The sequence below is a fragment of the Natator depressus genome, chromosome 3, assembly GCF_965152275.1.
Source record: "Natator depressus isolate rNatDep1 chromosome 3, rNatDep2.hap1, whole genome shotgun sequence".
Classification (NCBI taxonomy): Eukaryota; Metazoa; Chordata; order Testudines; family Cheloniidae; genus Natator; species Natator depressus.
The window spans coordinates 33,621,290-33,642,036 of NC_134236.1; the positions used below are offsets into that span (position 1 = coordinate 33,621,290).

Consider the following 20,747-nt stretch of genomic DNA (forward strand, 5'->3'; position numbering starts at 1 on the left):
CTGCACAGTAACTCTGAGCATTCCTTGTGGCAGGTACAATTTAACTCCACCAGGATATAATGATGTGAGTCTCTCATCAGAGGATTACTAGAAATAGGTAGACTTGGAGATAAAGTTAGGGATGAGTTTTATGATCTATTGTTAATGACCAACAAATCCAAACTCTAGGAAGGGGGTAAGTTGGACCTTAGATTTTTATAGGCCACAGACAGTAGGCTTTCCTACTGTTTTCTATACACTGTGGAGAGACTGCACACATAAGGTCTATTGTCACTTTATTATATATTCATTCACTACAACTTGCCATCATACAGGTTCTGCCCTTGGTTACCTACATTTCCACTATGTCAATATACTTGAAACTAGTCCCTGGAGGAGGCTGTGCTGAGTGGGCATGGTCTGTAAACATAGCACTGTCCCTTATGACTCACGCAGCTGCCACCAAATCTTCCACCTTTGACACCGATTAATTGGGGACTAGCTGAGGCACAGTAGTATAGTTTAAATACTGAAGACTGAGTATGGCCTAATGAGACTTAAATGCTTGTAGTAGGGCTGAAGAGAGAAATTCACTAGAGGCTCAGGTGAGCCATCTGTAGGCTGGGGTTTTATTGCCAAGGTTTTGGTTTAAAACTCAGACTGACACGAGTTTGGCAAAAATCTCTAGCTATATTTCTTCCATACAGTGTAAGAAGTAGTAAGCTCAAAAATATAGAAAAAAGTAAAGTAGTTTCTGTTTTTCCCCAGAGCTCTCTATCTTTGGCCAGCACAACCTTTGTATTTGTCTCTCTTCTGAAAGCAACACAACCTTCTCTGAAGAGATTGAGGCTAAAGTCAGGCCTACACTTGGAAGGCTTTGTCAGTATAGCTATACAGGTATACTATACTGGCAAAGCACTCCTAGTGTGGACACAGCTTATACAGGCAAAACTCCATTTTTTCTGGCACAGCGTATTCCATCCTCACCCAGTGATATAAGTTAGTACATTAGGAGCTTTTGTCGGCACAGCTATGTCCATCATGAATTACACCTCATCACACCCTTGACCGACATAGCTATGTCTTCCAAAATTTGTAATACAGACCTGGCCTAAACAGGCTGAGATCCACCTAATTTACCTCTAGCTGGAAGTACACTCTGCATGGCCTCTCCAACCAGGCGGGACATTAACTCCTGAAATTCCAGGCTATTGTCTAACCCAGGGATCTCAAACACAAATTACCATGAGGGCCACATGAAGACTAGTACATTGGTCTGAGGGCCGCATCACTGACACCTTTACATATAAAAATACAAAAGCCCGCCCCCACCTCTGCCCCCATTCCAAACCCTTCCCCAAAGTCCCCACCCCAACTCCACCTCCTCCCTGCCCCTATTCCCATCCCTTCCCCAAATCCCTGCCCCTGCCCGCCTCTTCTCCGCCTCCTCCCCTGAGTCCATGGCTCCCCACTCCTCCCGCCTCCCTCCTGGAAAGTGCTAAGTGCCACCAAACAGCTGTTTTGCAGCAGGAAGCACCTGGAGGTAGGCAGAGGAGTGGGAACACCGTGTGCTGTGGGGGAGGGGGGCAGGTGAGGGGAGCTTGGCGGCAGCAGGAAATAACTCCAGGGGGTGGGGAGCTTGGTGGGCCGCAGCAAATAACTCCATGGGCTGCATGCGGCCCCGGGGGCCGTGTGTTTGAGACCCGAGGTCTAACCCAACAGAGCCTCTTCATAGGGCCAGAAGCTTCAGAGTCCCTACTGGGGGTACCCAAAGATCTGTCTTTTCTGTCACAGTGCTTTGAATGGGTACTGTAAAGTTTAATTCATGTTTGCCAAGTAGTGATTCTGGGGTGAAAAGAATCACGCAACTGTCGTTAATAGGAAACAGGTTCAGAATTCTGGACAGAAATGTAGATTTGAGGGGCAATAAAAACAAACACATAAGCATTAGCAATCCCCACTAAATCCGGGATTCTGTTTTTCCCCAGCCCCATCTTCCTTGCTTCTTAAAACAAATTCCATTACTTTCTTAAGTACCAATAAGACATGACAGGCAGTGTATTTCTGGGGGATTATTGCACTTCTTGTATAGTTGAAAGCCTTTGGTTTTGTTTTACAGTTTACCAAAGGCATGCAATAATCCCCCAACAATGCATTGCCGGTCATGTTTTACTGCTTAATTAAGTGACCAGGGTGAGCTCACTAGCACTATAATTAAAATCCATTACCCATGGCCTGCTCAACTTTAGCAATAAATCCTTTAGTATATTATTTTGATTTCAGTGTCCCAACTCTCTGCTTTTCAAACGTTAACTCTTACGGTTGCAGGTCAACAACAACATATTACAGAACATATAATTGTAAATCTTAGTGCTATTTCACAGCCAATAGTCACTATACAGAGCCCACCAATGTGGTATCTGAAAAAACATCTATGCTCTTACTTATATGCATAAAAGAGCCATGACTCCATACTGGTGATTTCTGATCCATCATGGCCGGACAGCATCTTGGTGATTGGCATGTCTCTAGGCCAATCAGAAAGGTCAGACCTGGTTTCAGCATTTGATATTGCTAACACCACACTTTATGGTAACCCTAAAGCTGCAATTTGGACTGAGGAAACTCACTGTTCAAGAATGAGAAATGAACACATGCAAGGACAAAACCCCACAAAACCCCAAATCTTTAAAATATGTTCACGGATGTATTATTGACCAGATACATATAACTAAAATATGTGTGAACAGTGTCAAGAGCTGTTGAGACTCCTAGATGAGAAAATCTTAGCAAGATCCTAACAACTTTGCCACTAAGCTTCCCTCTTTTAGCTCACCTGTTGGGGCTGCTGTCTAAAGCCACAAAGTACCCAGCTGTTGTCTGCAGTGGTGATTGTATCACACCTACTGCAAGGTCATTTGAAGGGCAGAGGACTCTCAAGCTGAAGGTCTTGGCTGGTGAGTACAGTGGCTCTAGGGAAGAGAGAAAATGTTCAGTGTCTGAATGCAGTTTATACATATTACTAAAACCAAAAGATTTTTATTTAAAATTCAGCATAAGGGATACCATAACATCATGAAAAGATAGAAACTCTAATTAATTAGCCATCATTACTCTGTTAGCTAGATGATAGTGTTATCTGCATCTTATTTTTGTTTAAGTACTATACACTCCTATTACCAGGGACCATAACATATTAACCTTTTCACTACTGTTAGAGCATCCATTTGAGTAGGCAGCACAATATATCTATTAGAATTAATCAATGCATTTCCTGAATGTACTGGAGCAGCATAAAATCTGTTCGAGAACATTCAATTTTGTGCAAAATCTTTCTTGGGCACTATTCTTTCTGATGATCTATATTTTACTTCTATTTTATTTGCACAATAATAAACCTCCCCATAATTGAAAGGGTTTTTCACAAGTTATTTACATTTTAATGAAACATGATTATTGATCACGTATTCGTTAATTGACTTTGAAAATATTACATGGAACAATGATACACAAGCACAAGGACCTGGAATATATAACCTGGGAAAACACAAGAAGCTTCATGGAAAAAAAATAATCAAGGAAGGATCTGAAAGAGGAGAAGGAAGGATATTAGTGCACAGGATAAATAGCAAGGCAGAACATGAATAAATGCGTACTAGGGAAAAATCATGTGTTGATGGGAGATCAACTAGATCAGTGGTTTTCAAACTTTTTTTCTGGTGACCCAGTTGAAGAGAATTGTTGATGCCCGTGACCCAACGGAGCTGGGGATGAGGGGTTTCGGGGGGGAAAGGGGCTCAGGGCTGGGGCAGAGGGTGGGGTGCAGGAGGGAGTCAAGGCTCTGGGTTGGGGGTGCAGGATCCAGGGTGGGTCCAGGGATGAGGGGTTTGGTGTGCAGCAGGGGGCTTCATGTTTTGGGGAGGGGGCTCAGGCCTGGGACATGGGTTTGGGGTGTGAGAGGGGGTCACAGCTCTGGGCTGGGGGTGGGGGCTTTGGGGTGGGGCTGGGGATGAGGGGTTTGGGGTACAGAAAGTGGCCAGCAGGTCTGGCTCCTAGGCGGAGGCGTGCAAGACTGAAGCCCGGAGCCCAGAGGTGAAAGTGGGCCGGTACAGGTCAGTACAGCATACCAGTAAGAAGTGGCTGCCTGTACTGGCCCGTACACAGCCAATGTTAAAGCGCTGCCATGGGGGGGGGGGGTAAAAGGGGCTGCTGCACCAGAGCCCAGTGATTGAAAAGGGCCCGGGGTTCGTGGCTGCCATTGCTACCGCAGCAGCAGCCAGAGCCCCGGGCCCTTTAAATTGCCGCCGCAGCCCTGGGTGGTGCAAGTCAGGCAGTGCTGAAGGGCTGGCTGGGGGAGGCTGACCCCCAGCCCTGTCCATTCCACCCAAGCACCTGCCCCTTCTGCCCGAGTCCCTGCCCCTTCCGCTTAACATTGTTTCGCTTAAAGTCGCATTTTTCAGGAACATAATGTTAAGCAAGGAGTTACTGTAGAAAAAATCCAAGTTAGAAAAATAACAGTTCAGTCATAAGTCAAAAAAGCCATGTGAAAAAGGTTAATCGGTCAAGTCAGACAATTCAGAACTGCCATGTGTCAGCTTAATCCTTGGGAAGCTTATGTGCATAACTTCTAATGTTGTTTGAAGTTAGTAACTTTTATAAATATTTTGTGCACTAATGGAAGGGTTAATCCCAAACTTTATATCTTTGCATAGTTTCATATCGTGTATATAGCTTTAGCCATAGGTGACTCAAAGAAACACTAATTTCAGACTGTCCTTATCTCTGTTCCAAATCTGTTCCAATTCACTTTGTACACCAATGTCTTGATTACATTATTTCAGTTAATTACAACATTATTTAGACTGACAATCTTTGTATCACTTGACAAGTGCTTAGAGTACACAAAGAATCTACTATAAAATATTAGTTTTAGGTCCTGAGCAACACAAACTCAAAGAACATGCTTGGAAAACTACTAAGATATGACTGAGATACAAAAAAAGAATTTTATATCTTTGTCCACTGGATTTTATCATGTTAGAACATAAGAATGGCCATACTGGGTCAGACCAAAGGTCCATCTAGCCCAGTATCCTGTCTTCTGATAGTGGCCGATGCCAGGTGCCTGAGAGGGAATGAACAGAACAGGTCATCATCAAGTGATCCATCCCCTGTCGCCCATTCTCAGCTTCTGGCAAACAGAGACTAAGGACGCCATCCCTGCCCATCCTAACTAATAGCCATTGATGGACCTATCCTCCTTGAACTTATCTAGTTTTTTTTTTTTAACCCTGTTATAGTCTTGGCCTTCACAACATCCTCTGGCAAGGAGTTCCACAGGTTGACTGTGCGTTGTGTGAAAAAATACTTCCTTTTGTTTGTTTTAAACCTGCTCCCTATTAATTTCATTTGGTGGCCCCTAGTTTTTATGTTATGAGAAGGAGTAAATAACACTTCCTTATTTACTTTCTCCACACCAGTCATGATTTTATAGACCTCTATCATATCCCCCCTTAGTCATCTCTTTCCCAAGCTGAAAAGTCCCAGTCTTATTAATCTCTCCTCATAGGGCAGCCATTCCATATTTCTGGAAAAGAATCAATGTAATCAATCACTTAATTTAATTAATCAATTAATTTAATTATATATAATTAAATCAATCAGTTAACACCAATTACCCCCTGTAGAGTAGAGAACATCAATTGTCATAACATAGAACACCCACAATCTTGGGCCTTATCTATCTACACAGATGTATCATAATGACTGGAATTGGAGGGGCTGTTAGTGAGGGGACACCAAGGGAACAGGAATGTGGGGAGTCAGGCTGGAGGCAACTCAGTGACATGGACAGAGCAATGCACAGGGTTTAATAAAGTTTCATTTGTTCAACTTGACCTGCATTTTAGCTTCACTCTTTGCAAATGAGCTGTGGTGGCAGCATGTGAGCTGTAAGTTCTCTGTAGTGCAGCAGCTGGCAGCATGAGCCATGGAACTTGGTCTGAAGCCCCTTGGAACTCTGGATTTTTACAAACCTAGCCCAGTGACAGACCCAGTGGAAGGAGGAGCTGGAGCTGTACATAGACCTGGCCATGCAGGAGAACGATAACAGCAGGAAAGTAAAAATATTATTTTACCTTACTGGGGACAAGGCAGAGAGATCTGCACTACTCTGAAGCGCACTGCTGCCTCAACCCTTACTGCAGTCCTAGGAGCCCTGGGAACCTATTGCTCCTCAAACCAGAAGAAAACTGCAATTCTGAGGATTTGACAGACCCCCTAATTTGGGACAGGGCAACACTGGGGATAGCCCCTGTGGGAGCAACTGATCCAGGAAGGTGATCTCACATTAAATAGATGCTTACGCATGTGTACGCAGTAGAAACCTTAAGAGAAAGGATGAAAGCCAGAGGAGGCACAACACACCCAGAAGTGCACAACAAAGGAGAACAAATGGAGAAAACGTGACCAAGGTTCCATATCCGTAGTGAGAGGCATTTACTGTGGGAAACAGTTTGAGGGGGGGAAAAGTGTCCTGCAGTAGGACAGCACTGCAAGGAATGTGGCACTTCGAACCTTTCTGGGACCTTCTTCAGCTCTTGCACACACTGCTAAAATGGTTCAGTCAGGCTTGTATAAAAGGGGGAAGGCTCATCAGACAGCTGCGATGACATCACAACTCCCTCCTTGAGTCTGTGAGCATATCAGGTCCAGGCTGTTGAGACAGGAGACAATAAGGGACAATATCTCTGTGTATGCAACAACGTTAATGGGGAAATGCCCTGTGTTATTTCAGGTGGATCCTTCTGCAAAATGATTCCTCAGGGTGAATTGGACTCTAACATGCCCATTACAAACAGCAGGTGCAATGTACAATGAAAGCAAAATGCAGCCCACAGGAAAATGTGACCTCATAGAAACTAACACAAAAAATAACAGATGGCACAAACTGAAGTTTGTTGTGGTGGATGGTAAGCACAACCCCCTTATGAGGAATACAGCCACACAAGCCATGGATCTGATCAGTGTGCAGTGTCAGAATTTAATAGCTGCAGTACAAGTAGTAAAAGGGGGGAAGTCCCATGGACAATAAAGACAACTTTAAAAGAGTGTGGGGATATTTTCAAAGGTGATAGGTGCCTTGAAGGAAAAGCTGGAAATGAAAGTCGACCCCCACAGTGGAACCTATGTGCTTATCATGACGGAAAATTCCCGTGGCACTACATAATCCATTATGCAAGGAGCTTGAAAATCTGCAGACCAGAGATATCATAGCACTTCTAGAGGCCAGTATAGCTTTGGTAAGCAGCATGGGGTGATACAGAAGACATCAGGCAAATTACACATCTACATAGACCCAAAGCCACTGAAGTGGGCATTGAAAAGATGCTACTATCCACTGCCCACAATTTCTTATGTTATCAGAATCTTTAAGATCTGTGATGTGAGGAATGAGTTTTGGCACATAAGCCTGGACAAAGACCATCACGTTGACAACCTGAGCAACACCATTTGGTCACTACAGATGGTTGCACATGCTGATGGGCATAAACCCAGCACCAGAGATGTTCCAAAGAAGACTCACCCAAGTGCTGGAAGGACTGCCTAATTGCAGTTTCAACAGTGAAGCTGATGGATATAAAAGGAAAGGACATCCAAATGTAGGCAAAGACAGCAATATTAGTAGGATGGTCAGAAGACAAAAACCAGTTACAGTAGGGGCAGAACCATATTTTCAAATTAAAGATGAGCTGATCATTCAGGATGGAATCATATTTCAAGGACAGAAAGCTGTTGCCCCCGACTCATTATGTAAGGATGTCATACAAAAAATACATGCCTCACACTTGGACATTGACAGATGTCTTAGATGTGCTCAAGATTGTGTTTAGCTAGGAAAGAATACACAACTCTGCTCCTTGATATAGGGGTGTGACTCCTGCTGGTCATGTGTTAACTCCCACCAAAAAGAGACTCTGTTGCCACATGAGCTGCTCATCCAATCATGGGAAAAGGTAGGCATGGACTTATTTACCTTCAAGAAAAAGCAGTATTTGATTACAGTGGATTACTATTTAAATTTCTTGGAGGTCGATACCCTGCCTGAAACAACAAGCACATAAGTAAGGCCCTACCAAATTCCCAGCCATGAAAAACATGTCATGGACCATGAAGTCTGGTCTCCCCCATGAAGTCTTGTCTTTTGTGTGCTATTACCTATACTATACAGATTTCATGGCAGGGTGAGACCAGCATTTCTCAAACTGGGAGTCCTGAGCCAAAAGAGGGTTGTCGAGAGTTTGAAAGGTTATTTTGGGGGGGGTGGGTCATGGTATTGCTACCCTTATTTCTGCACTGCCTTCAGAGCTGGGTGGCCGGAGAGCGGTGGCTGTTTGCTGGATACCCAGCTCTGAAGGCAGCGCCACCACCAGCAGCAGCACAGAAGTAAGGGTAGCGGTAGTGCAACCTCCCCCCCCCCCCGCAATAATGTTGAGGGCCCCCAACTCGTTTTTGGGACCCCTTATAATTACAATACTGTGAAATTTCAGACTTAAATTTCTGAAATCATGAAATGTACGATTTAAAAAATCCTATGACCGTGAAATTGACCAAAATGGACCATGAATTTGGTAGGGCCCTACAAATCAGTGATTGGCAAACTGAAGGCCCACTTTGTGACAGATGGCACTCTGGACACTGTATTCATTAACAACAGACCCCAATTTGCCTTGTGGGAATTCAAGAAATTTGTTTGTAAATGGGAATTTGACAAACACATTTCATCCCCATCATACCCACAGAGTAATGGTAAGGTGGAATCAGCCGTGAAAACAACTAAGACTGTTTCACAAGGCTGTTTCTTCTGGTTCAGACTCCTTGTAAGCAGTTTTGGCAAAATGGCACACCACATCACACGGGTGCCAAAACAGTCCGGCATAGACACTGATGGGACAAAGGACCAAAACCTTGCTACCAATGAGGGGGAGACCTGTTGCAGCCTGAAGAATAGTAACACTGCTGAGAGGAGACTGCCAACAATCAATAAGAGAGGTAGGCACTAGAGTACAACAGGTCAATCAGGGACCCAATGGCCCTGGAGACACACTCCTGTGAGGATCCAGCTGTTAGAGAGAGACCAGAAGGAGTGGACTAAAGGAATAGTGAGGGGTACAGTGGCAACCATGTAATATGCAGTGATTATGCAAGAGGGACTAGTGATCCAAAAGAACAGTACACACTACATTTACAAACCAGCAGACGCAACACCCAGCGAGAGCCTACAGAGATCATCACAGAACAGAGAGACAGCACTATCTGGACACCAACCCCACAGGGAAGGAGGAGACTCCACAGAGAGATCATTTGCTAGAGTGGAGACAGATAGGTCACTTGCAATGTGGTCGACTGTTGAGGCTATGTGCTACCAACCTCTGGCTGAGGGAACATGGAGTAGGGGTCTGGGAATCAATTATTTGTTTTTAATGTTTATATTAAAAAGTGTGTTTATGAACTAAGGAAGATGTATCATGATCAGTGGAACTGGACTCAGAGGGCAGATGTTCCCTGGAACGGCTGTTATTGATAGGACACCAGGAAAACAGGGAACGTGTGGAGATAGGCTCAAAGCATCTCATCTGCATGGATAGAACAGTGTACAGGGTTTAATAAAGTTTAACTTGTTCAACTTAATCTGCATTCAGCTTCACTCTTTGCAAATGAAACAGGGAAGTTTTTTCAGTGTATCTTTCTAGCCATCGGATCTTAATGTGCACGACACTACTATTGCTAGTACTAAAAGACCTCATAGGTCTTAGAAAATTTGCCTCCTCACACAAAGTCTCTGATAAGCACTGTTCATGAGACCTTTGGTGAACATACTACATACAAATTTTAGTATTTTTCCTGGCTGCAAATAATTCATACAGACTTGGACCCCAATTTTTGAAAGACTTACACATATCCTTAATTTCAAGCACGTAAATAGTTCCTTTAAGCTCAATGGGACTGCTTACATGCTAGAGTTAAGCATATGAATAAATCTTTGTAGAATCAGAGCCTTGATTTGTTAACATATAAGGTTTAACTGGACTGAGAGCCAATGATCTGAAGCACCTGAATTCATTTGATTGTCCTTCCAAGTAGGTATCCAAGTGCTTCTTCAAACTAGAACTTGATGGTAACATCAGGACATCTTAAGCTAGAAAACAATCATGCTTTTCCAGTAGCAGCCTCAAGGATACCACTGGAGATAAATATACTACCAATAGAGATCTACCTTCATCATGTCTTCCCAGTATTAAAAAAAAACATTACAAACTACTGTTTAATGTAGGTGCTATGGTGATACAGGAATGACTGGTATTTTCTAGGGCTGTCGATTAATCGCAGTTAACTCACGCAATTAACTCAAAAAAATTAATCACGATTAAAAAAATTAATCACAGTTTTAATTGCACTGTTAAGCAGTAGAATACCAATTGAAATTTATTAAATATTTTGGATGTTTTTATACATTTTCATATATATTGTATTCTGTGTTGTAATTGAAATCAAAGTATATATTATTTTTGATTACCAATATTTGCACTGTAAAAATGATAAACGTGAGAAATAGTATTTTTCAATTCACCTCATACAAGTACTGTAGTGCAATCTCTTTTTCGTGAAAGTACAACTCACAGATGTAGATTTTTTTTTGTTACATAACTGCACTCAAAAACAAAACAATGTAAAACTTCAGCACCTACAAGTCCTCTCAATCCTACTTCTTGTTCAGCCAATCGCTAAGACAAACAAGTTTGTTTAAGTTTACAGGAGATAATACTGCCCTCTTCTTATTTACCAGAAAGTGAGAACAGGCATTTGCATGGCACTTTTGTAGCCGGCACTGCAAGGTATTTACATGCTAGATATGCTAAACATTCGTATGCCCCTTCATGCTTAGGTCACCATTCCAGAGGACATGCTTCCATGCTGATGACGCTCTTTAAAAAATAATGCATTAATTAAAATTTTGACTGAACACCTTGGGGGAGAATTGTATGTTCCCTGCTCTGTTTTACCTGCATTCTGCCATATATTTCATGTTGTAGCAGTCTCGGATGATGACCCAGCACACGTTGTTCATTTTAAGAACACTTTCATTGCAGATTTCACAAAACGCAAAGAAGGTACAAATGTGATATTTCTAAAGATAGCTACAGCACTTCCCAAGGTTTAAGAATCTGGAGTCCCTTCCAAAATCTGAGAGGGACGAAATGTGGAGCATGCTTTCCGAAGTCTTAAAAGAGCAACACTCTGATGCAGAAACTACAAAACCCGAACCACCAAAAAAGAAAAATCAACCTTTTGCTGGTGGCATCTGACTCAGATAATGAAAAGGAACATGTGTCAGTCCACACCACTTTGGATTGTTATCGAGCAGAACTGTCATCAGAATGGATGCATGTCCCCTGGAATGGTGGTTCTCACTTTCTGGGGACGTAAACAAATGCTTGTTCTCACTTTCTGGTGATGTAAACAAGAAGCGGGCAGCATTATCTCCTGCAAATGTAACTAAACTTGTTTATCCGAGTGATTGCCTGAACAAGAAGAAGGATTGAATGGACTGGCAGGCTCTAAAATTTTACATTGTTTTATTTTTGAATGCAGTTTTTTTGTACATAATTCTACATTTGTAAGTTCAACTTTCATGATGAAGAGATTGTACTACAGTACTGGTATTAGGTGAATTGAAAAATACTATTTCTTTTGTTTTTTTACTGTGCAAATACTTGTAATCAAAAATAAATATAAAATGAGTACTGTACACTTTGTATTCTGTGTTGTAATTGAAATCAATATATTTGAAAATGTAGAAAACATCCAAAATATTTAAATAAATGGTATTCTATTATTGTTTAACAGCGCGATTAATCGCACAATTAATTTTTTTAATCTCACGATTAATTTTTTTAATCGCTTGACAGCCCTTGTATTTTCGTTCTGTTCATTTTTAGGGTCTCTTATCTGTATCCTACTCAGCAAGTCCCCAGAAAATGTGAATGCTTCATTGGAAGGTTTCAATCCTGCTCCTATTGAAGCCAATGGTAATTCTCCTATTCGTTTTGATGGGACCACGATCAAGATTTAAATATTATTAAAGAAAGTTCTAAGTAACTAGAACTACAAATTAGCTACATGACTAGAAATGGTTTTAATAGAAATTACTGGTAACAGAAACAAATTACAGTGTGAAAAATTACTATGAAGTATGTCACCTAAGTTATTTTTCAACATTAGCTAACTTGTTTAATACCACTGAAGGACATAATTATATTAAGACAATTAATTTGAAAAAGCTGATGTCTAAGAATGCTTGAATGATCAGTATTTAATATTCTCTGCTTGTCTCTATTATTCCATTGATATCCTCTGGATATTTTTGATGATTCAAGCATTTAACATCTTCACCCTTAATAATGTATTTTATAATAATTGTACCCTTCTAAGAAGTATTTTCTCCTCTCAGTGACAGCATATATTATAGTTCGCATTAAGCCTCCCCCCTCACCCCCCAAGAGGAGTATACACACTAAGAATGTGCTTAACTTTATGTTTGAATAATCCATTAAAATCAAAATTTAGGTCCTAATCCTACAAACACACAAATGTTTAAAAGTGAATTAAGGTGCCTGCTGGTCATATTATAATATTAATTGCAGTTATATAACACTTGCATAACACCTCTAAGATATGGCCTTTCCTATCCATCCACACAGCTAAAACCCATTCAAACTTCAATCATCTCCTGGTTGGATTACTGCAACATTCTTCCTTCTGGCCTTGACAAATGCCGTCTTGTCTCACTCACATCCATTCTGGATACTTCTTCTGCTAAGATAATTTTCCCAACCTGTTGCTTTCCATGTTACCCCTCTCTTTGAATCCCTCCACTGAATCCCCCTGCTCTATTGCATCAAACACAAGCTGCTTGCCTTGTCTTTCACAGCCCTTCATACCCAATTCCCATCCTACCAATCATCTCTCATTCACTATCGAGCTGATTGGCTCACGATGCCGGACTCTACCACCCACTTGTTAAATTTTCAGACACTTTCATGCTTTCTCCCATGCTGCCCACATGTTCAGTAGGGGCTCCTTGTAAACATCCGCAAAGCTACCCCATTATACTCCTCCAAATATCTCCTCAAAGCTCTTCTTTGCCATGTTGCCTACAAAAGCTTGACAATAGTTAGGCTGCTTATGTGCAGAGATGCTGCCTGGCATGCTGACCAATACTGTCTCATTGTTTACTTGTACTCCCCCATCTGTTGTCTCTTGTCTTATACTTAGATTGTATGCCCCTTGGGGCAGGGACCATCTTTTTGCTTTGTGTTTGTACAGCAGAATCAGGTCCAACCAGTGTTCCATGACTAATGCCCCTAGGTGCTACAGAAATACAAATAATAAATGATAATATCTGTCACCTAAGAATCTCCAAGCACTTTATAAATATTAACTATCTAAATCAGGGGTCTCAAACATGCAGCCAGCGGAGCTATTTGCTGCGGCCCACCAAGCTCCCCATGCCCCTCCCCCAGTTATTTCCTATGGCCGCCAACTCCCCTCCCCCACCGTCCCCCTGAGCACCTTGTCCCCGCTCCTCTATCTACCTCCAGGCACTTCCCACTGCCAAACAGCTGTTTGGCGGCACTTAGCAGTTTCCAGGAGGGACGGGGGAGGAGGGGAAGCCGCGGAGAAGAGGCGGGGCAGGAGCGGGGATTTGGGGAAGAGGTTGGAATGGGGGCAGGAAAGGGGTGGGAAGAGGCAGGGCAGGGGCGGGGCTTCATGGAAGGGGTGGTGTGGGGGCACGGCCAGAGGCAGCGGGGCAGGGCAGTGTCAGTGATGCGGCCCTCAGGCCAATGTATTAGTCTTCATGCGGCCCTCCTGGTAATTTGAGTTTGAGATCCCTGATCTAAATGGTCATTCATGCTCCTATTGAAGTCTCCAACTGACTTGAATGAGAGCAGGATCAAGCCCTAAGCTTTGTAATACCTTTAAAGTAGGTAAGGAAGTTGTATTAATTTTAGAGACTGACTTGTTCAAGGTCACACCATGAATAGGAAGCAAAGCTATGAATAGAACCCAGCAGTTCTGACTGAGTGCCTTCCCTGAACCACAAGACTATATTTCCATGGAAGTAAGTGTAACTTAACATTAGGGCCATGAAATAAACCAGAAAGAAGCAGCTGCTCAGAAAGACATACACTAGCACTGCTCCAGTATGTGACTTTTTCCATCTCTCCAAAAATAACAAACAAAACTGGCTGGCCTTCTTGGGATACTTTTCTCAACTGGCTACAATTGTCCTTCAAGTAGCACTCACAGTGAGGGTGCTATATCTCCCTTTCTCTCTGAAATCTATTTTATTTATTGGCTTTTTCACTTATCTCTTTTAAATTTGCAAACATGTTTTTATGATTCATTTTGAGAGTTGGAAAGAGCTTGTGTATGTGTGTGTTGTGTAGGGGAAGATATTAGAATCCAGTATTAGAATAGTCTCTAGTAAAGGTATCTGGCTGCTTTTTAAAAGGAAACTCTTAATGGAACTAATCCATTGATTAAGCTTTGTAATTTCATAGTGGCCTTCTCCTCTTCCTCACACTGGAGTGGTTAAATTGTGGCATTAATTATTGCTGCTGCTGGTGGTGGTGGTGATGATGGTGAGGTGGCTATGAATTATTATTTAAAACCCCGTGAATCATGTTTATAATGGAATAATGTTTTAATCAGTCCAGGGGACAACTTCAGGGCATTGGCAATGAAAGAGGAAAACACAATAATAAGGATAATTTAAAAGGTTAAAATGTAGAAACAGTTTTGAGAGAGCATGCTGGAAGCTCTGTTGTGCTACTCCACGAAAAGTTAACAACACAATTCGAATATGTACTTTTAACTCAAGAAATCTCAAGATAGAAATCTAGAAAGAGGAAGTGTAGTCTCATGATTAGGGATTCACATATTATTCAGGTTCCTATTCCCAGCCCTAGCACTCACTTGCTACGTAACGCTCTCTGTGCTTCAGTTTCCTAATCTTTAAAACAGAGACAATATTACTTTGAGCAGGTGCCTATCCCACCCTGCTCTACAGCATAGTCCAATCAATATAACTCACTCCTTCTTGATCTTTTACTTTATTAACAATAAAATGAATTACAATTAAATAAAACAGTAGAGGTAAGATAAAGGTCAGCTCAGACATTCTACACAGTACTCATACGTTTCCTACCTCTCAATTTAGTCACTCTTAATGCACACCTCAATCACTCCTAGCCCCAGAGTGTCACTCCCATCTTCTTTAATCCTAGGTGGGGTAATGAGCCAACTGCCTTGGCAAATAAGCATAAATCACTTAACTATTTCACTAGGAATCAACACCTGCCAATGGGGCTATTTCATGCAAATAGTGCCAGCCTAAACAGTACTGTAACTCCTCACTTAAAGTCGTCCTGGTTAACGTTGTTTCATTGATCAATTAGAGAACATGCTTGTTTAAAGTTGTGCAATGCTCCCTTATAACATTGTTTAGCAGCCGCCTGCTTTGTCCACTGGTTGCAGAAAGAGCAGCCATTGGAGGGAGCTGGTGGGGACTTAGAACCAGGGTGGACCGGCAGCCTCCCTTATCAGCGACCTGCTCCCCTAAGTTTTCTGTGCGGCAGCCACCCAGCAGGCTATCAATTGCCAGCAGTTCAGCTGTCCCTCCTCCACTGCCATTTGCTGCTCCTGCCCCTCTGCCTTGGAGCTGCTCCCAGGAGCCTCCTGTGCGGGGTGTGGGGGGGTAAGAAGGGGGCTAATGTCAGGGTGTTCCCCTCCCCCCTGCTCCTGTCCCCCGCTTACTCCATCTCCATAGAGCTGGGGACACACACACGACAGAGCTCAGGATGGAGGGAGCTTGCTGGCAGCAGCTGCTGTCTCAACTTGCTGATCTACTTAAAAAGGAAATGTACTTAGTGGAGTCAGCGTACTTAAAGGGGCAATGCGCATTTCTCTCTCTCTCACACATAGGGTGTGTGTCTCTGTCTGCCCATGCTATCTTCCCTCCCTCCATTCGTACTGCCTTGTAGACTGGGAGGCTACATGAACAACGTGTTAATCCTTGAGGGCTCAGCTGAGTGCTAGTTCATCATTTAGCAGCAAGGCATTCCCTGGGAAATATCCCACCCTCTTAGAATCATAGAATCATAGAATATCAGGGTTGGAAGGGACCTCAGGAGGTCATCTAGTCCAACCCCCTGCTCAAAGCAGGACCAATCCCCAATCAAATCATCCCAGCCAAGGCTTTGTCAAGCCTGACCTTAAAGACTCCCAAGGAAGGAGATTCTACCACCTCCCTAGGTAATGCATTCCAGTGTTTCACCACCCTCCTAGTGAAAAAGTTTTTCCTAATATCCAACCTAAACCTCCCCCACTGCAACTTGAGACCATTACTCCTTGTCCTTTCATCTTCTACCACTGAGAATAGTCTAGAACCATCCTCTCTGGAACCACCTCTCAGGTAGTTGAAAGCAGCTATCAAATCCCCCCTCATTCTTCTCTTCTGCAGACTAAACAATCCCAGTTCCCTCAGCCTCTCCTCATAAGTCATGTGTTCCAGACCCCTAATCATTTTTGTTGCCCTTCGCTGGACTCTCTCCAATTTATCCACATCCTTCTTGTAGTGTGGGGCCCAAAACTGGACACAGTACTCCAGATGAGGCCTCACCAATGTCGAATAGAGGGGAATGATCACGTCCCTCGATCTGCTCGCTATGCCCCTACTTATACATCCCAAAATGCCATTGGCCTTCTTGGCAACAAGGGCACACTGCTGACTCATATCCAGCTTCTCGTCCACTGTAACCCCTAGGTCCTTTTCCGCAGAACTGCTGCCTAGCCATTCGGTCCCTAGTCTGTAGCTGTGCATTGGGTTCTTCCGTCCTAAGTGCAGGACCCTGCACTTATCCTTAGTGAACCTCATCAGGTTTCTTTTGGCCCAATCCTCCAATTTGTCTAGGTCCCTCTGTATCCTATCTCTGCCCTCCAACGTATCTACCACTCCTCCCAGTTTAGTATCATCTGCAAATTTGCTGAGAGTGCAATCCACACCATCCTCCAGATCATTTATGAAGATATTGAACAAAACCGGCCCCAGGACCGACCCCTGGGGCACTCCACTTGACACCGGCTGCCAACTAGACATGGAGCCATTGATCACTACCCATTGAGCCCGACAATCTAGCCAACTTTCTACCCACCTTGTAGTGCATTCATCCAGCCCATACTTCTTTAACTTGCTGGCAAGAATACTGTGGGAGACCGTGCCAAAAGCTTTGCTAAAGTCAAGAAACAATACATCCACTGCTTTCCCTTCATCCACAGAACCAGTAATCTCATCATAGAAGGCGATTAGATTTTTAGTCAGGCATGACCTACCCTTGGTGAATCCATGCTGACTGTTCCTGATCACTTTCCTCTCATGTAAGTGCTTCAGGATTGATTCCTTGAGGACCTGCTCCATGATTTTTCCGGGGACTGAGGTGAGGCTGACTGGCCTGTAGTTCCCAGGATCCTCCTTCTTCCCTTTTTTAAAGATTGGCACTACATTAGCCTTTTTCCAGTCATCCGGGACTTCCCCCGTTCACCACGAGTTTTCAAAGATAATGGCCAATGGCTCTGCAATCACATCCGCCAATTCCTTTAGCACTCTCGGATGCAACTCGTCCGGCCCCATGGACTTGTGCACGTCCAGCTTTTCTAAATAGTCCCTAACCACCTCTTTCTCCACAGAGGGCTGGCCATCTACTCCCCATGTTGCGATGCCCAGCGCAGCAGTCTGGGAGCTGTCCTCTTCCACCCTCTGACTCCACCACCTCAACGAAGCTTCACAATCATCATTGCTGTGTACAGTATTAAATTGTTTGTTTAAAACTTATACTGTGTGTGTGTGTATATATATATATATATATATATATATATATAGTCTTGTCTGGTGAAAAAAATTTCCCTGGAACCTAACCCACCCTATTTACATTTATTATTATGGGGAAATTGGATTTGCTTAACATCGTTTCGCTTAAAGACACATTTTTCAGGAACATAACTACAACGTTAAGCAAGGAGTACATTCGCTTACTTAATTTTTTTTGGTGTTGGGAGGCTTAGTTCACCGATGTTTGTAAAGTGTTCTGAGATCCTAGGGTAGAAGGAGCTGTATAAATGCAATGAATCATAATTATTATATATTTAAAGTTCAGATTAGAACTGACAAATATTTCCCATCTCACTAAATGTGAGATGAGTGACTTTTTTCCCTCTTACATCTCTTCTCACATATATGACCTATACTTGATATCTTCTGAATATATCTTTCTTATTTTCACAACTTTTTATACAAGTATTGATAATTTGCCCTCTGACAGAATATGGACAGAAAAAAGACTGAATACATTATATGTAATATAAGTAGACTATTTTATAAAATGGTTGTAACTGACCACCAAATAGTCTAAAGCAATAAATATTAATAGTCTAAAGCAATCATCATCTAATGGTCCAGTGGGAAAGTTAAGTAAATTATAAAGGAAAATATAAAAAATGAGAATAATAATGCAAGAGATAGCCTAAAAATACAAAATATGGGAACTCCACTATCAGAGAAGTAGAAAGAATATCAGGATCTGACTATGTTACATTCTCAGACCAAGTTACTGTTTAGAACTGGAGCATTTATTAAACTTTTACCATAATTCAACAACACCAAACATAGCTTGCACAAGCCCACTGCTGGAAAATCTTCCATAACACTGAACAAACTTTTATGACCACACCCTGTTCACCAGAGCTGGGTCCCTTTGATCTCTTTAGCACAGTTCCAGATCTTAACAGGACAAGAAGAAGGAAAATATAGCTCTGCCATTCCTTTCAGTTCTTACACAAAAAATATTTACACTTACATTAGAATTTATATATGGGGGAGTAGTAATTTATTAATGCTACAATTACAATGCATACAACATTCTGTGGATCAAATCCTGTGCGTCTTTTTCAATTTTTACCCAGTTAAATGCCCCAAAAGTCAAAACCTCAGGATGTGGCCCAACATGTGTAAAATTCTAAATGTAGATTAGCTACTGTTCACTTAAGCAAAATCCTTAGGACACTGACCACGTCTCTTTATATATGTGTACACTGTCTAGGACACTGGGTTCCCTGGGTACTGCTGTGATCTAAATATTGCATAATAGTAATAACAACATAAAACAAAAATAGAATTAAAGCTAATATACAAACAAGTGGTGCTGGAAGGTGGGATTCACCACAACTCAAAGAATGGGGTAAATTTCTGGGGAGAAGAAATTAATTATGACATACAACCACCTAAAAAGGACAAAGGAAATAATGAGGGCAATCAGTTGGAGAAAGGACAAAATAGGAGGGAAAGAGGCAAAAATAAGGGAGGAAAATGTGATCTGAAGTAGATACAGGACAGGGATTATCTTGCTTCCCAAGTGTCAGCCCAATGAGTGGCTGGCCTGGCCATCACCTATAGAATTCTCTAATAAGAACCGGATGTTAGCCCAGATAGCCCCAAAGGTCTTGAATTGTGAATGAGCAAGTAAACAAGCATCTCCAAAAGAGCATGGGAGAAGATTTCTTACTGGTTCTCTCTGTCACTTAGTAATAGCGGTTTATACACAAAAGACACATAATTAGTTACTTCTTGGAGTTGATAGTTTAATCAAGTTCTTTTAACATATTTTGAAGACATAAGGCCATGCATATTTAGTTCACAATATGTTTCCCAGCAGGAATATCAGGAGTTAGTGTGGTTTCTTGAATCACTGATCAACACAAATTAAAAAGGAATATGACTCTTTCAGTCAATGGCCTCTTTGACATTGGAAATTCCAGTTCAAAGCAGATGGAATCAAAAAGGCAGTAGTAGAAATCCAATTACTCTTCTTTTGAGTGCTTGTCCGTATTTCACTTCTGGTGCACATGGACCTCATACACTCAAGATCAGGATTGTAAGGATCTGAGGGCACAGGTCCTCAGTTTTTGTGAATCTAGAACCCAGGGCAGTAGGACTAGAAGCTTATGACACTGCCTCATTGCCACCAAGGGGCTGCTTTGTCTGTCTTCATCTTGGAAGATCAGGCCCCACAGGAAGTTCTATTGGGGTGACCCAGAGTCTGGGGCATCAGATTGGCTCATACCCACTACTTAAGCCAGGAAGTGACCCAGGTGGCTTGTCTGAGCAACAGTGCAGGCTCCCTGTTTCTGCTGCATTGGATCCCGCTCTTTACCTGCCTCCTGCAATCTGCATGCAACCCTATTCCCGTTCTGCTCCTGTTGCTAGTTTCTGTTTTGGTCCTGCTCTGTGCCTGATCCTTGCCTTGTCTCTGGTTCCTGCCACTACAGCTTGCTTCTACCCATTGGCTCAGACTCCTGACTCTGATCTTTGGCTCAAGTGCTGACTCTGACTTTCACTCTGACCATTAGGCCAGATCACCTACGTCCTGGTTCCTAACAAGAATCTTTTGGCCATTGGTATATATTGGGACCATGCCTGTGACCTTTCTATCCTCATGCTTCCCACCCTAGGCCATAAAAGGCAGAATGGGGGTGACCATCCTTTAGTTCCTTCTTAACACCCATAGCTGTGAGATGGAACTGCTAGCAATATTCACTTTCTCTTGTGCCTTTTGCGACTCAATCCATCTAATTGTATATACTTTTAGTATTTA

At 42.5% G+C, this 20,747-nt stretch overlaps 1 long non-coding RNA gene across 2 annotated transcripts in view; it reads right to left on the reverse strand.

Moving 5' to 3' along the window:
- LOC141983805 (uncharacterized) overlaps positions 1-20,747 on the reverse strand; it is a 132,652-nt gene that overhangs the window by 90,822 nt on the left and 21,083 nt on the right. For both annotated transcript variants that reach the window (XR_012638516.1, XR_012638515.1), the window contains exon 3: positions 2,816-2,951. This is a non-coding gene — a long non-coding RNA (uncharacterized LOC141983805). The remainder of the gene's footprint in view (positions 1-2,815; positions 2,952-20,747) is intronic.